The sequence below is a fragment of the Ursus maritimus genome, unplaced genomic scaffold (assembly GCF_017311325.1).
Source record: "Ursus maritimus isolate PB19 unplaced genomic scaffold, ASM1731132v1 scaffold_6, whole genome shotgun sequence".
In the NCBI taxonomy this organism is placed as follows: Eukaryota; Metazoa; Chordata; class Mammalia; order Carnivora; family Ursidae; genus Ursus; species Ursus maritimus.
In genome coordinates, this window is record NW_024426774.1 from 77346415 (window position 1) to 77364322 (window position 17908).

Below are 17908 nucleotides of genomic sequence, written 5' to 3' on the forward strand. Positions count from 1 at the left end.
TTCCTCTCTGAAAACTTAACTGGTCTTATGGATTGAAAACTGGACGAAATTCTGCTGACCGTTAGGAATTTCATCTTAAAAATTGCCAAGCCACTAACAATCATAACAGAAAATTACCATATGGAAAAGTTATCAACATGTCCTTTTTGGAAGCAGAAAATCACTGCAATGTTTTTAAGTATCAAAAAAAAATCCATTCAACATGTTTCTGGGCATTTTTCCTCCCATTGGGGTGAGAACAGCATTCCCATTAACAGCAGAGTGAACTATTCATGTTCTCAGAAGTGGCAATGGGCTAATTGCAGATGAAGGACATAAATTCTGCTCAAGAGCCCAGGCACGGCTCCCACACCCACGCAGCGGCCCGCTCCTTTGGTTCAGGCACTCAGATGGAAGCATTACTTTTTTATTCCGGAAGCCCTAGTGGGTAGCCCAGGCCCCACACACGAAGGGTCTGGATAACTGTGATTTTCCAGCACTTACTGCAACCTCCTAGATCCAGCTGTGAGGGAGTGGGAGGGGCAGGCCGTTGTGGTGTGTGCGTCAGGATTTAAGTCAAACTTTATGTTTTTTGAATTGGCCTTTTCTCCTCTTTGTATGGCTACAGCACACTGAAACTGCTTTGATCTATCTTTTCAACCATTATAGATTGAGGGTCGAGGTGTGACATTTACTAATTGCCGACGGGGATGTCAGTCAGAAGAGCGACTGTGATGACAGACCCGGTGATGAAGGCACACGCCCCAACCCCCACGGTCTACCCAGAATCCTGGAGAACAGGTGGGTGTTCCGCAGGGATGTGACCATGACAGCCAGCGGCTGCTTCTCTGCCGTTCTTGGTTCCTGCATGATTCCACATTTCAGTTGTATTGAAATGAAAGTGTGCGAAATCCCCTGTTCTTTCCCCACAGGGCTACCAGTGCAGCTGGGAGAGAAGGTTGTGGGGCAGATCTGGGGGACAAAGACAGGTGAGGGCCATAGTAGGGTTCCAAGTGGGAAAGCTCTCCAGCTGGTAGCTCAGAACAGATAGCAGATAACTGATGTCTGCTGGCAAAGTCCTGCCCCCAAAGTGAGTGTCCCAACCCCAGGTACCAGCTGAGGCTACCATGCTTGGAGCCAAGAATAAAGCCTGGGCCACAGTCCACCCAAGAACACCTCTTCCCGGGGCCGGGAACCTCTGTCTTCCCTGCAGCCCGCACAAAAACCTCTGGCATTCTAGGTCAGTGATTCCTTAATTATAGTGCTCGAGGATTCTCTGAGCTGAATACAGGCTGCTCTTGCCCTTTCTTTCTTTCTAGTGAGAATTCAGCATCCGTTTTATGAAAAAAAAGGAGGAAGGGGGAGGGGAGGGGAAGGAAGGAGAGAGGAGGGAAGGAAAAGGCCCAGAACTAGATTGTCCACCATTGCTTCAGATGAAAGAGTAATCCTGTTCTTGGGCACAGGGGATCAAAATTGTGCCCAGGTCCAAAAAAGAAAAAAAAGAAAAAAAATTGAAAACATTTGTTGCTGTTATGGGGATATTAAACACACATCCCCAGAATGAAACCACTGTCTTCTGGGATAGGAGCCAGAAGCCATTCCCCTCTCAGAGCTCTTCCTGATACCTCCCTCAGGAGAAACATCCAACTCTACTCCCGTTTCCTCTCGCCGCTAGCACCTGTCACAGGCTGAGTCACCTGTGCACCTCAGGGGTGGACCAGCAGCGACTCCTCTGGTCCCGTCACTTCCGAGCAGAGGGAGGAATCCCCATCTCTCTGCCCACAGCAATCTAAGGAGACTGCCACCAAGAAATGAAGGAAACTAAAAGAAGGTATTCAGCCTTAAATTTAAAAATATGTGTACAACACCCGCTCGGATGGCGATTATTAAAAACAAACAAACAAGTGTTGATGAGGATGTGGAGAAATTAGAGCCCTTGTGCATGGCTGGTGGGAATGTAAAATGGTGCCACTGCTGTGGAAAACAGGATGGCAGCTCCTCAAATCACCCACCAGAGAATTGCCAGATGTTCCAGCAAGTCCACTTGGGGTATGTGCTCAAACGAAGGGAAAACAAGGTCACAAAGAGATACTTGCGCACCCGTGTCCGTAGCAGCAGTATCCACAATGGCCAAATGTGAAGACCACCCGAGCGTCCCTCGATCGTGGAAGGGGTAAATAAAATACGGTCTATCCACACAGTGGAGTATTATTCAGCTGTAAAAAGGAAAGGATTCCTGACCCATGCTGCAACTCGGATGCACCAGGAAGACATGACGCTAAGTGGAATAAGCCAGCCACAAAAGGCCCAGTACTGCATGACTTGACTTGTAGGAGACGGCTAAAACTGTCAGATTCATAGACGCAGAAAGTAGGCTGCTGGCTGCCAGCGGCTGTGGGGAGGGAGGAAGGAGGAGTTGTCCAGTGGGGACAGAGTTTCAGTTCAGGAAGATGAAAAGGGCTCTGGAGCTAGATGGTGGGGCTGGTTGCACATTAATGCCGCTGAACTGTACGCTTAAACACGGTTAAAATGGTATGTTTTACCGTGATTGTGTGTGTGTGTGTGTGTGTGTGTGTGTGTGTGTATAATTGCCTGAAGCTCTTTGCATTTGGATTAGAGTGGTAAGAAATCTTTAGCTGGGCCACTGACCAGCAGGGATGGAAGAAAGCAGGAAGCCAGAGTCCTGACAACCACCCACCGGAGCCAACCCCCCCACCCCCCGGAGCATAAAGGAAGAACCTCCCCACCCTCCCTTTTTTTTTTTTCCCCAAATCTTCTTTGTTTTTTTTTAATTATAATATGTTAGTCACCATACAGTACCCTCCCTTTTACAGACCCAGAGAAGTTAAGTCACTCTCCCAGGTGAGCCAGGTACTAAGTAATGATAGGGCAACAGTAGGACCTGAAGCCTGGCTGGGCTGCTTCTAAAGCTTTGCATCCTGCCACAAGCTGTACTTGTCCCCTCTTGCAAAATATATCACCCTTCTGGGTCTTCTTGCAAAAGGTACCCACTCCCAGCCATTTGCCTCCTCTCCCTAAGGGCTTCCTGAGTTCAAGTGCATTTTTCCTGAATCAGTAGTCTATGTGACTACAGGCCCCAAGTGGTGCAGTGCACAGCTTGCACAGCTCAATGCCGGACCTCTTGTGAACATATTTTTTTTAAGATTTTATTTATTTTTTTGACAGAGAGAGAGACAGCCAGCGAGAGAGGGAACACAAGCAGGGGGAGTGGGAGAGGAAGAAGCAGGCTCCCAGCGGAGCAGGGAGCCCGATGCAGGGCTCGATCCCAGGACTCTGGGATCATGCCCTGAGCCGAAGGCAGAGGCTTAACGACTGAGCCACCCAGGCGCCCCTCTTGTGAACATTTTATGTTACCTAAGAAAGGTAATATAATAGTTCACCAACATGTTAACACCAACATGCTCATTTACTGCAGATAGTTCCCTGCTTTAAATAGCTTAGACACAGGACAGGCAAGCGTGGATGGCAAGGGTCAGGAGGAAGGTTTGAGGAGACGCGCGAACAAGCAACGCCGCTGTGCATGTCAACGCAGAGCTGCGGCATGGTACTGGAATGCTCCCTGGCGTCTGCACCTCCACTTGGATTTGACATGAAACGCCCCAGTGGCCTCTTGTGCGCTTCTGCCCTATCCATACCCTCCACTTGCTTTTCTTTTGCTCAATAATAAAAGCAGAATTTAAGGGCTGCGTCAGGGGGTTCTGAGTGCATTCATTTGATTTCAGCACAGTTTCCAAAAATTCACAAATCTGTCTTTACCAAAATCCCAGCATGAGCCCATCTGCACCTGGACAGCCTCCGTGATGCCAGATGATCCTAGTGGTGACCTCTGTGGAACCAGACACGAAGGGGGCACGGCTGGACCACAGCTCTTCTTAAAGGAAAATGAACCTCCCTGGAGACAAATAAGGGACTAGATGCCGTGCAGAGGTGGCCGGGCTGGAAGGATCGGGTGGGTTGATGCCCCCAAACCCGGCAACCATGGGGCCCAAGAAGGAGGAAGGAATGAGCAGTCTACGGTGAGGCTGTCCCCGAGGGAATCAGGGACCAGAACTCGGGGAAGGGGCTGGAGACTGAGCCATGTACATCTCATGACACCTCCTGGTCTACTACAGACACGGGGATGACACTGGCGGTACCACTTAGCCTCCCTGAGCCAGTGTCCTCATCAGCAAAATGGCCCGACGTGTGCCTGGGAGGTGGTCCAGTGAGCCTTCAGCAACACCTGGCACATAGTAAGAACTCAGTAGTTCTTTTTCTTTTTTTTAATTTAAATTCAATTAGCCAACATATAGTATCTCGTCAGTTCAGATGTAGCGTTCAGCAATCAGCTGCGTTTAACACCCGGGGCTCATCACATCATGTGCCCTCCTCAGTGCCCATCACCCAGTTACCCCCTCCCCCCAGCCACCTCCCCTCCTGCAACCCTCAGTTTGTTTCCCGGAGTTAAGAGTCTCTCATGGTTTGTCTCCCTCTGTCATGACTTGCCCTTCAGTTTTCCTTCCCTTCCCCTATGACCCCTCTGCACTGTTTCTTATATTCCACATATGAGTGAAACCATATGATAATTGTCCTTCTCTGATTGACTTCTTTCGCTCAGCGTAGTTCTTACAATGGGCTCCGGGTCTCCTTCACACAACCAATAATCATGTGTGTAGTACTCAAGGCTGTGTACCGAGTACTGCGCTACGGAGGGAGTCAGCCCGAGACACATCCACCCCTGAGGACACTGCAAGCGGGTGTGTAAACCGAACAAACTAGAATCCTCGGCTCAGTGTCAGGGGTATAAAATGTAAGCTCCAGTCCACTTAGTAGCCCCTGAGAGAACACTGACTTTTCCCCTCTTCTTCCAACAGGGTGTTGACTCATACAGGAGATGTCCTTTCTGCTAACCAGCTCAGGAAAGCCAGAATGGTCAATACTTACTGTTTCTTTAAAGGAAGTTGTTAAATAAAATGCTTCACTCTGAGACACAGTATAGCTTACAACCCAAAGCACGTGAGGTTTAGGACCAGGCATTTAAGTCTGAGGTGCAGCAGGGAAAGGCTGTGAATTTTGCGTGTGTTGGACGCCATTCTCCCACTGCTTAAGTTAGGACTCAGGAAGTTCCCTTTGCCAAGCAGGCAAATGGGGTGAATGAGGTTGGAGTTACCCACCTGGGTGCCATTGGCTGATGGGGTGGACGGGCTCTCAGAGCCATGAGGCTGTGTGGTAGTCAGAGGGGAGATGTGAGGACCAAGCCGAGCAAGCAGAGTTGGTTTCTGTTCCCACATCCGAAATAACCTTAAATTGATACACCAACTTTAAGGTACCAGGCCATATAAATAGAAGAAAGAGTACATTCAGTGATATGTATAAAATGATATATCCATAAAATATACATATGCACATTCAGATACAGATACATCTATGTACATAGAGAGAAAGACAGAGGTGGGAGACATAGGGGTAACAACCGTGAGGAAGAGAAGATCACTTCTGGCAGAAGGACGCTGTGGCAACTTCTGGGGAGCGGTAGCATGTGAGCAAGGCCTTGGGGACCCAAAGGATTTCAGCAGACAGAGCAGAAAAGGAAAAGCAAAAGCAAAAATTTGATGTTGGGCTAGCGTAAGTCACGTACTAGGAATGCACCGTAGGAATCATGGAAAATAGACCAGAAAGCTAGGTTATGGTCGGATTAAGATGGATCCTGAGAATGCCAAGGAGTGTGGATTTGGTTTGGCGGCCACTGGAAAAGATCCTAAATTGAGACCAGGACGGTTATAGAGTCAGAGCCATGCGATAGCACAGCTACCAGCAGAGGCTCTGATCACTTTCAGGGAGTCATGGGGGAGCAGCAGGGAGTTGAGGGGCAGTCGAGGGCTCTGGACAGTGACTTTATACCAATTAGCACAGAAATCTTTTGTATGTCAACCCCTGGTCTGGCTGTACCAGTGGATGCTGGCTCAATATTGAGCCTGTCAGTGGGCTCTCTAAACCCACCCTCTTGGACATATGTTTCAATTTCTCCAATTTTATCAATGGATGGAAGCCTTCCTTCCCAGGTCCTTGGGTTTCATCTTCTTTTGTTCAACTCTCTTGTGAAATTTCCTTAATGAAGTTCATAGCAGGGAGTTGTGAAGTCCTTCCTTAGGTTGCAACTCTGCCTTCTTTTGCTTCCACAGTTCATATCCTGTGGTTAGGTATGGTCAGTGAGAATGCTAGTGGCCATCCCAATTAGGGCTGAACTACAGAAGAGAGAGACCATGGAATGCGAAGGAAGACATGAGTGCAAGCAACATTAGGAAGCAAGGATCCCATAGGATTCAGTCACTGAATGACAAGGGAAGATGAGAGAGAGAGAGAGGGCATTTCAAGGCAGAGTTCAGCTACCAAGCTCAGGTAATGGGAAGAAAAGAAGCAGCATTAATAGGATTAGGGAAGATGGGAGAATGAGCTGGGGTAGGGGGAAAAGGAAAAGGAAGAAATCTAATTAGTTTTAAACAAGTTCAGTTGGAGGCATCCAAATGGAAATACCAGTGGGCAACTGGGAATGTGGAACAGAAGTGGGAGAAGCTGTCAGAACCAGAGAGAAAGATTTGAAAGACATTGGAATGAGAACCGCAGGACGGGATTTGCACAGGAAAGAAGGAACAGAGCCAGAGGCTGAAGATAGAACCTTGGAGGCCTCCTCACTTAGGAGGCAGCAGGACGAAGTGAAGGAAGACGGAAGGGGGAGGGGCACGTGGAGCTGAGGAGGTAGGTAGAGTCTTGGTATGAAGGAAGCATGATGCTGAATGAATGAATGAGGCACCAAAAGGGAAGAACTGGACGGATATAATACCCTTCATGGGGTTTTTGTTTTTGTTTTTTGTTAATTTTATTCAGACATAATTCACATATAATTAACCCATCTGCCGTACACTATTCAACAGTTTCTAGTGTATTCCCAGAGTTATATGATCACCACCACAACCAATTTTAGAGCATTTTCATCACTCCAAAACACCCTATACTCTATCCATCATCCCAAACCACCATCCTCCCCATTGTAGGCAGCTATAACCTACTTTCTGTTTCTATGGATTTGTCTCTTCTGGGCTTTCATATAAATGGAATCTTCAGTTATTGGTCTTTTCTGACTACCTTCTTTCATTAGCATAATGTCTTCAAAGTTCAGTCATGTTAGGGCATGTATCAGTACCTCACTCCTTGTTCTGGCCAAATAATACTCCATCGTGTGAACGTGCCACGTTTTGTGTAGTCCGTTCAACAGTTGATGGACATTTGTGTCGTTCCCAATTTCGGCTCTTATGAATCATGCCGCTATCAACATTCCCCTACCAGTTTTTGTATGCACACTTGTTTTCATTTCTCTTGGGTATATACTTAGCAGTGGAATTGCTGGATCGAATAACTCTATTTTTAACTTTTGAAAGGAACTGCTAGTCTGTTTTCCAAAGTGGCTGCACCATTTTACATTCCCACCCACCAGCAGTGTATAAAGGGTTCCAATTTCTCCACATCCTCACCAACACTTGTTAATTTCATTTTTTTTGTTTTGCTTTTTTTTTTTTTAAATACTAACCAACCTAGTGAATGTGATGTGGTATCTCATTGTGGCTTTAATTTGCATTTTCTTAATGACTCTCTATGTTGAGTATCTTTTTGTGTCGTTATTGGCCATGCACATATCTTCTTTGGAGAAGAATCTATTCAGATCCTTTGCCTATTTTTTAAATTGGGCTACGTGTCTTCTATTATTGAGTTGTAGGAGTTCTTTAATACTCCAGATATGAGTCCCTTACCAGATATAGGACTTGCAAATATTTTCTCCCATTCTGTGGGGTGTCTTTTCACTTTCTTGATGGTGTCATTGCAAGTTTTTTACTTTCGATGAAGCTCAATTTGTCTATTTTCCCCCTTTGTTTGCTTGCACTTTTGGTGTCATATTTAAGAATCCTTTGCCAAATCGAAGGTCATGAAGATTTACCCCTATGTTTTCTTCTAAGAGTTTTATAGTTTTAACTTTTACCTTTATGCATTTGATCCATTTTGAGTTAATATTTTATACAGTGTGAGGTAGAGGTCCAGCTTCATCCTTTTGTGTGTTGATGTCCCAATGTCTCAGTACCATCTGCTGAAAAGACTGTTCTTTCCCGATTGAATTGTCTTGGCGTCCTCCTCAAAATTAATTGACCATAGATGTGAGGGCTTATTTATAAGCTCTCAATTCTATTTTCTTAATGTTTTATGCTTGCCATTCATGCACTAGTCCAATATTTTTATTTTTGCTATTTAGAGCACAAATTTCTTCTTGACCTGTTGACCCAGGTCAGTGTCATTTCCCATAGACAACTAACTACCCTGCATCCAAACAACACCTACCACCTTGTACAGTGGCCTTTTAACCTAATATCCATCTCTGCCAGCTCCCTCTTATCTGAAGGCCACAGTTAAGCCAACTGGCTCCCCACGCAGCTGAAGTCACCAGGCTTGGGCTCAATGTTATGTTTTACCCTTGGCCAAACTGGACTCTGAGGAAGAGCTAAATGAGAACAAGGTGAAAGATAGGATGCTAATATTTTACAGCAGTTTATTTCTATGGAGCAGGAAAAGTGGGGAGGGGGGAGGGAGAGAGGGAGAGGAAGAGAGAGGAAAAAGGACTAGAAGGCACTGAGAAAAGGAGAAGGATAGGACAATGGGGAGAAGAATTGAGGAAGGGAGCTTATCAATCACTTGGCTGAGTGTGACCACAAGCCAGCATCAGTGTGGGGTGCTCAACTCTGCTGCCTGCCAGCAGCGCGTCTCCCGGGCAAGTCACTTAACCCCCCAGGCCCCCTCCTCTCACCTATCTGTCGAAGGGGATAGTAAGGAAACTGCCTTCAGAGGGAGCCTGCAAAGGTTAAACAAAGCCACGCATGCCTGCTCTTAGCCTAGGACCCAGCACAGAAGGGGCACTAACATTAGCTCATTCCAGCTTGGATCATCCCCAACTGCCTAAATCAGGGTTCTCAAACTTTGTGTACGTTAGGACCTCCTGAAAGGCCTGCTAACAATTTGCTGGTGTTCACCTCTAGAGTTTCTGATTCAGCAGGTCCAGGTAGGGGCTTGGGAGTTTCCATTTCTACCAAGTTTCCAGGTGATGCCAATGCTGAGGGTCTGAGGAACACACTTTGAGAACCACTGCTCTGAATCAAGAAAACAAAACGCCGCCTATTGGCGTCTGAGATTCTCAAGTGAGAAGGCTTTGCATAAAGGCCCTGGTACTCAGTCAGTCCCAGACACAGACACTGTGCACCATTTGAACCTCACCAAGGTCATCAAAAGGAGAAGTGACTTTAATTACAAATGTCTGGAACGTAAGAACACAGTGAAGCCCAGGCGCCATTATGAAAGCATCTTTCACTGGAAGGGCAACCCCTCGTTTGCTTCTAAAGGAAGAAATCTCGAGTGACATGTTGCAGCACGTGTGCGCAAAAAACCCCAAGGAGTCAGGTTGTCTGTATTATAGCATCATGTTCACCGTCAGTGCAAGTGTTACACTGGAGACGTTGAGAAAACCTCACAGCAAAGCACACTAATAAAATAACGCTTGCCCATACGGGACATGCGTCGTCTGCTGCCTTCTTGGGAGGGGCTATAAATAGCTCCTTGGAGAACGCTTTTCCATTAATTAGCTTTTCACTTCAAGTGAACTATGTGTAATGAATTTCATATCACTAAATGTTCTTCCTGGGCAAAGCACGTGGTAGGTTATGTATGTGTTAGTACAGAAACAGCTATGCAAATAGCATTTGAGCAGAAGTCAGAGAGTTCAAAACAATGAGAGAATTGGAAACCACTTTGGAAAACGAACTGAAAATGCCCATTTAGGGTCTGTGTGCTCTTACTAACAGACACACGTAAACGCAGTAAATGGCTTCTTCTCAGTTGTTACATGGGACATGAGCTGAGAACAGCTAAAGACAATGGCCACTTGTGTGTCACCCCAGCTGTCTTTCTGCCCTGTGCTTGAAGTGTGCTCCTCGCACTTGTTGGAGAAGCCATGTCTCCACAGCTTGCCTGTGCCTTCGTGAATGCTGCTAGAAGCAAACACCTTACAGGGCTGACGTGATTTCTTCTACGCTGTATGTGCTTTCGCTCTGACTCTACAATTGCTTTGAAATCCTCTCCACTAATTGCAGGAGCTGAAAAACCCCTCCCATCCTTCTGGCACATTTACAGCTCACCCACATTTGCATCCCTGGAACCTTCCTCTCCACCCCCTCCAGCTCCCAGAGCCCTGTACACAAAAGACTTCTCTTTTCCATTCCAATTTTCTCCATGCTTCGAGGCCAGTGTTGCTTCCACATTCCACGGGCTCACCCAAGATGGCTGTTAGTTTAAGGTGGGGTGGTTTAAATACTTCCTGGGAGCACTCACAATTTGAGCTGAGTATTGCCCCAAGAAAACAATCTGGTTCCAGTGAGAGAGCCTAACACCCCCAGCCATTACATTCACCAGAAGGGTGACCAGAGGTTCAAGCTTCCTTCCTTGGAGGGGGCAGGGGAACCTGCACTGGTCCCACACTCATGGGCCAAGAGAGGGAGGCTTGACCAGCACCCAAACTTTCCTTTTCCCCACAGGAGCTGGCTGCCTTTCCCAACCCACAGCCTACGGCTGGTTTAAACATCACATATGTTTACAAAAGGACACTCCCATCCCATTATCACCAAAGTCCCAACAGTGCCCTTGGGGGGGTGCCAAGATGCCAAGAACACACATATTGACCCACTGACTTTATTTCCTTCTATGCATTGTCAGGACCAAGAGTTGCTCTTTTGCCAACTCCCATCCTTCATCCTGGAATGCTATTTCAAGCACTTGGAAGATAGCCCCGCCTCAAGAATGGGATACAGATATGAATAACTAGGGAACTGAGAGGACCAGAGAAAACGGAGGCAAGAAGCTCGCAGGACGTAGCAGTACATGCGGCTTTCATGTCAGTTTGGTCCAGCAAGAGCTCCCGGAAAATGAACGGTGCCTCCAATAGCTTTGTGTCGGCATCCAGGCATCCCGCACAGCTCGGTGCTGGAGTGGGCAGGAGGGAGCGTGGGCTTGGCAGTCTTGGAGCCAGGATCAGACCCTGCTCTGCCACGTATTTGCCAAGTGGCTGAGGGCACCTTGAGCCTGTCTCAGTCAGATTCCCTATCTGTTACCTGGAAATCATAAATCTTTTTTTTTTTTTTACTGGGCCTTACAAAGATGAAATGAGGTAATGCAAATGCCTGGTACTTGAGTATTAGATAAATGTTACCTTCTAGAACTGCAAACATGATTTACTAAAATATATCTTTTAAAACCCCTTATGCAGACAATGGAATGTTATTCAGTGCTAAAAAGATGTGAGCTACTGAGCCGTGAAAAGACGTGGAGGAAAGTCAACTGCTTTTAACTAAGTGACAGAAGCCAATCTGAAAGGCTACCTACTATGTGATAATACGACATTCCGGAAAAGGAAAATCTACGGAGCCGGTAAAAAGATCAGTAACTGTCAGGGGTTAGTGGGGACGAAGGATGAATTGGTGGAGCACAGAGGATTTTTCAGGCAGTGAAAAATACTCCGTATGAGACCATAATGGTAGATGCAGGTCATTCTACATTTGTCCAAACCCACTGAGTGTGCAACCCCTAGAGTGAACCCTGATGCGAACTACGGACTTCGGGTGATCGTGATGGGTCAGTGTAGGTTCACTGATTGTAACAAACGTCCCACTCTGTTGGGAGAGGGCGTCAGGGAATATATTTGAACTTGGTACTTTCTAATTTTGTTGTGAACCTAAAACTACTCTAAAAAATTCAGGCCATTTTAAAAAGATTCTTTTTAGAAGAGAAATAAATAGGACCTAAAATCAGAATTTATTATTAAATATTATATTATTATTAAATATATTAAAATATTTAAAAATATATTTATATATATTATTATTATTGCACCAAGGGACATCCTCAAAGGGCTTAACTATAAAGAAAGATTATTCTCAAGTGCCAATGCTGTCAATAGTCTCACCACGTCTTTTTCAGGGTGTGTGTGTGTGTGTGTGTGTGTGTGACGTGTTTGTATGCATGCACGTACGCATGTACCATTTCCTCCTGTGGTCCCCAAAAGCAGTGCAATGAACTGGTGGGAACTGGCTGAGGCTTTGGGGCTTTGTCACCTCCAGACTCCTCCAGCCCACATTTGCTCCCTGGGTCCTCCCCACCAGCTCTGTAAGGACATCTTACTTCATTCTTGTGTTTGCCAACTGCATGAGCTAATAGGCACAGGAGCCAAGTCTTCACCCTACCAGGCGGGCTGCACAAGGCCTTGATTGTCTCCTGGTAGCATCCTCAGGCCCGTAAGAGCGCCTGCTGCAGTGAACGGGTCACCACCCTGCGCTTTCACCCTGCGAAGCTTCTGCAGAACCGAAGTGTTCAAGTTCTCACCTTGATTATTCCAGTCACAAGGTGGACATTTTGGAACCTTCCTTCTACGGGTGCCCAGAAGCCCTGGCCTCTGAGTCATTCGGTCTCTGGTTACCGGGGTCTGAGGCCTCTTCTTTGCCTTCATACTGATCCCACTTGCCCTTCTGTCTCGGTTGCAACACTTCTCTTCCCTAACATGATGTTACCCTACTCAACAATGCCTGGTGTTGTGTTTTCTTTTCCTTTTTCATTGGAAAGTGAACACGGCTACTCAGAGTTAAGAATCCATAAAGGGGTTTCTGGACCCCCATTTAAAAAAGAAAGAAGGCCCTCTATCTTATGATTATTCAGAAAAACTGTGATGATGTCATCTGGCGAAGAACCCCTCCTAGTTGTCTACCTTAGAGTTTCTGTCTCATTTACTGACTACACAGACCGACCGTGGGTCCCAAGCCTTGAGCTAGTGCTGGAATTATTGGAATAGCCCACACATTCTTGCCTGTATGTAGCACCACATATGGACACCTATAGTGTATGTATTTTGAGAATTTAATTGGATAAATGTGTTAAATTAGGATAGGCCACAGATTCAACTTTTACGTTGGAAAGGAACTTCCAGTTAGATTGCAAAAACTGAACTGTTTCACTGATCTTCAAAGATTGATATAATTGCAACTAAAAAATTTGACCCTCCCTTCCATAAATTCTGATTCTTTGAAGAATGTCTGAGGTTCCTGGATACTCTAATGCAGTATTCAGTGAGTAATGCCATGTTCTTTTAAAGGACTAAGTACACGAGACTTGAGAATTTCCCCTAATTGGCAATGTAGTTTTGAAATGGTTCTTTTGCTCCACTTGCCCATTTTGAGTAGCATGCAGGTTATGATCTGTTTTGGCTTTGTTATCTAGTTAATGAAAAATCCTAGCAGCAATGTCACCTCCTCCAAGAAGCCTGCCCAGATTCCTTCCTTTGACTGCGCATGGCATTTTGTTTTCTGCCACTAGCCCTATTTGGCCTCATCTTTATCCTTGCCTCTACCCTGTAAATCCTTCTTGTATAGAAACTGCCATCAGCCTCCCCTTGATCCTTCACAGGCCAAGCCCAGGCTGACTCATGGAAGCCGTCAACAAATGCCAGTAGAAGGAACTGAACTGTCAAATGCATAGAATGCACAGAAGGTAAACCTTCCTCTTTGACTCTCGACATTTTGGGGGAAGGGCAAGTTCTTCTGAGGACCCTGCTTGGGCTGTAGTCCTGATTGGGTTCTGTGCTGCAGACTCCCCTTGCCGTTCTGGTCAGACAGATGTCTAACCCAGTGGGATTAACACTAGGAGATGAGATGGAGTCCGGAATGAGTGCAACAGCTATACATCCGTCTCCATTATTAGGAGACAGAAAACACACACTTGATAGGATATCCTACTGCGCAACAGGTGAAAACAGTAGCAAAAACATTTGTTGCACTGCAGAATTATTTGATGCATTATTACTGTAGGTCATTTGTTTCCTAAAAGATCATTTAAGGATTGTTCAACTGGCTCCCAAAAGGGAGGAGGAGGGAATTGGAGTCTCTTTCAAAGCAAGAAAGGAAGGGAGGTGGCTTTACAGTCATCACTGAATCAGGTTAAAAGCACATAACTTTATCCTTTAGTAGATATTAGGACCATGCTTTAAGAGTAGGGCAAAAGCTACTTGCCTGAAGAAAAACAAAGCATAAAACATAATAATAATTTGTTTTTCCTTTTGGAAAGGGAGGGACTTCAAAACCATAATTTGCCAAATGCCTCCTCCAGCTTGAGAAGCCCTCCCAGTCAGAAGCAAGCCTAAGAATAACGGCTTCTCTTAGGATGCTCAAGGTTCCTTTCAGCTGATTATTTTTCAGGAGGAGAATTAGACAAAAATAATACAAGTGGGAAATAAAGAGAATGACCTACTTTACAGGGGGGGAAAAAGGAGCTCTGTGTGAGCGTTTTGATCTAATTGACGGTGTGGGGTTGCATGCCCAAATAAGGCGCTGTTGGTTGGGTCTGCGCGGGAAAGGGCCTATCTTGAACTCCAGCGGGGAGAGGATAAAGCAAGGGCCCTGGAACTGAGTGGGCAGCGAACCCCAGCACACTGGCCCGACTGGTGTTCAGAGGAAGCGCCTTAGGAGATTCCTTCTGGCCACAAAACCAAGTATGATAGAAAAAGACTGGCGGGGGCGCCTTCCTTTCCAGGGCGACTTGCTGGAATGTGCGGGGGACGGAGGGACATCTGAAAAAGGCCTTTGGGTGCAAGCACGGCGCCAGGCGCTGTACTTATGTGATGTTAGGGAAGAGGCGACCTCCCGGGCGTGGGGGACCTCTCCCCTCCTTTGGGCTTCTCCCCAGGCGCCTCCACGCGGTGGAGGGAGGTCTGGGAGCTCAGGGGAACCTGGTCACTGTTGCGGGCCACAGGATTTCCCCTTTTCACCCGTCGCTGTCTCGGAGCCCCGCAGAGGATCAAACCACCGCTCCTGGCTCCCGGGGACTATTTCTGTGCATCTGTCTGGGTTTGGCGTTTGCTGCGGGAGCCCTGGTGAAAGCCTCCCTGTTTGCTCGCGCGCGCGCCGCTCCAGCTTCTCCTTTTCTTGGATTCTTGCCTGTCTCCTCCCACAGAGGGAAAAGAAAAAAAGGTCACGTATGTTTGGAAAAATATGTAGGTCAGTGGAACATTTCCTGCACTGGTGCAAAAGGAGAGGAGGGCAGCGGGGGAGGGGAGGGAGAGGCAGAGCCGGGCTCCGAGGGCGCGCTCCTGGCCGCAGCCCCCCACCCCACGTGCTTCTGCCTGAGGTGGGGGGGGGGTCAATTAGCCGGTTCCTTTCCATCCTTGACCCATTTTCCGGACCGGCTATGTTCGCCTTGGAAGCAACACAGATTATTTCTCCCCAGCAGGCGCTGCGGTCCTCCCCGGAACAGCGCTCTCCAGCTTCTCCCCCAGCCCTGGTGTCCCAACTGCCCTCTCCCTCCCCGCCCGGCCGCCACCGCTCACTGAGAAATCGCAGTGGTCCGAGCGCAGAGACGCGCCCTGTGCCCGGGCTCTGGATCCGCGCGCAGACCTGCCCCGCTAGGACGGCGTGGAGAGGACGACAGTCGTGTGCTGGTCCCCACTCTCCCCCCATCGCACGAGACAGCGGGGTGGCAGCGGGCACGGCGAGGGTGTCTGCAGTAGGCAGGGGAGGAAGATTCCTTGCCACTCCCAGCGAGAACTTTAACGGGACTTCAGCTGGCAGCCCCGCGTCCGCCTACCTCCCCTCTCAGCCAGTTCACCTCTAAGCACACACATCCCCACCCCGCGCCCAGTCCCGACCCCGCGCCCCAGGCCGGACTCCGCCGCGCGTCCCTGGCTGCCCAGCAGAGGCGGTGGCGGCCTCGGGCACGCGGGTGTCTGCGCCGCCCAGAGGAGCTTGGGGTCCGGGGGTCGCAGGATGCGAGTCCCAGGCTGGGTCGGGGCCAGGGCCCGGCGTGCGACCAGAAGAGACCCGGCAGCAGGAGCGAAGGGAAGGAGGAGGAGGCGCGGGAGGAGGAGGCAGGAGGAGGGAGGAGGGAGGAGGGAGGAGGGAGGGGGAGGAGGAAGAGGCGGCGGCGGCTCTCCCCACGGGCTCTGCGTGCGGAAGAGTTTGCCGCGCTAGCAGCCGGCCTCCCGCAGGAGCCGAGGGACCCGCGCGGCGGCGGCCGGGAAGCAGCGGCCGCGTAGCTCGGAGACCCGCAGCCGCGGTGGCGGCGGCGGCGGCGGTGGCAGCGAGAGCAGCGCCTCCCGCCGCCGCCCGGGAGGAGCTCGCCGCGCCCGCTCGCCGCCTCGGCTCCCAGCGGCGGCGGCGGCGGCGGGAGGCGCGTCTCCCCGGCCCAGTCCGCGCTCGGCCCCGCGGGGTCGCCCCGGCCAGCTCCGAGGTAAGGGGCCGCGCCCGGGCATGCGGGGGGCCGGGGGTGGGAGTCCGTGCGCGCGGGGTCGCGGGACTCCGTCACCTGCTAGCCGTTGCGGTGGACGCGCGGGGCCGGAAGGGGCGCTCAGGCACAGGGCTGCGCGGTGCGGGGGTCGCAGGATGGTGGGGCCCCACCCCCACCCCGGGTCCCGCCGCCGGGGGCACCGCGTCTTGCAAGACTGCAGCGGCGGCCGGGTTGGTGTGCTCCGTGTGCGTCTCGCCATAGGAAGCGGAGGACGAGGCACCCCGAACCTCAGGATTTGGGGGAGCTCAGAGGGTACCGTCGGGGTGGAGAGAGGCCGAGCCCAGGTAGCAGCCTGGAGGGTTGCCCTGTAGCTCCTCTGAGCCCCATGGCTCGCCTTCGCGAAGAGTGGGGAGAGGGCGAGCCCTGGGGAGTGCGGCGTGCGCGCACCGGGCCCGCGATCTCTCCGGGTCCCTAGGTCGGATTTGGTTCCGGGCCCGGTTGGGTACCCAGTCTGCCCCCTGCACGTTTAGAGAGCGCGTAGCCTGGCCCTTCGCTTCGCCTCGCCATCGCTCCCCAGGTTGGATGCCAGCGTGTTGTTTTGATAGGAGGTGTGCCCCCCTCCCCGGGTCGAGGAGGGAGGAGCACCTTTGACCTTTCTATAGAGCTGCGAGGGGTCGTTAACCACGGGGGTAGCGACAGGTGCCAAGAGGCTAAATTAAAAACTAACCCCTCTCCTCTGCCTGCCACTCCTTAACTGCTCAAGGTAAGAAAGTTTGTTTTCAGCCCTGTGATTCATAAATAATTAGTAACCAGTTTTGTAGATTAAGCAAGATGGAAACCTTAAAAATACACACGCACTTCCAGAAAGTCTAAAAACTACCATTGTTGTATCCAGAAAGGTTTAGTTCAGAAAGTTAAAAGCCCCGGGATTCAACAGGTGTTCAGAAGGGGTCCGAGAGGGGAGAGCCCTATCTGTTTATCTTTAGTACCTGCTGGCTTTGGTATCGTGCTCCAAATTCATTAAATTGGTTGGCCTGTTTCTTTACAGGTAAAATATTGAGTAGTTATTAACTTAATTAGCAGAGACGAACTGGTCATTTGTGATCATTTAGAACCCAAACCTTCTTTTCCTTAATAGGAGGGTTTGGACTTTGCAGATAATTAGCTCCAAAGCAGCTCCTGGCAAGGTGTAGTTCTGTCCACACCTCTATCTAACACTAACTTAGTGCCTGCCCAGTGGATTGACCAACTAATTATGGCTTGCACTAAAGCAGAGCTGCCCTTCTCGGGTGGGAAGTGACAGTACAAAATTCAAGGGCAAGTACTAGGTCTTTTTGTCACAAAGACTTCCTTAAAGGGAAAGTTTGGCAAAAATAACCCCAGAATGGGGAGCGCCTGGGTGGCTCAGTAGATTAAAGCGGCTGCCTTCAGCTCAATTCATGATCTCAGGTTCCTGGGGTTGAGCCCCATCTTGGGCTCCCTGAGCAGCGAGGAGTCTGCTTCTCCCTCTTCCTCCCCCTGCTCATTCTCTCTCTCTCTCTCTCTCAAATAAATAAATAAAATCTTTAAAAAAATAACC

The 17908-nt window shown here is 49.1% G+C and overlaps 1 protein-coding gene across 5 annotated transcripts in view; it reads left to right on the forward strand.

Annotated features, from left to right (window-relative positions):
- The first annotated feature begins 16255 nt into the window (after nucleotides 1-16255).
- Nucleotides 16256-17908, forward strand: part of NPAS2 (neuronal PAS domain protein 2) — a 154527-nt gene continuing 152874 nt past the window's right edge. For 4 of the 5 annotated variants that reach the window (XM_040623583.1, XM_040623586.1, XM_040623588.1 and 1 more), the window contains exon 1: nucleotides 16267-16332. The gene's annotated coding sequence lies outside the window, so the exon portion shown is untranslated. Of the gene's footprint in view, nucleotides 16333-17908 lie in introns of all 5 variants that reach the window. The other variant, XM_040623585.1, reaches the window with a different exon arrangement.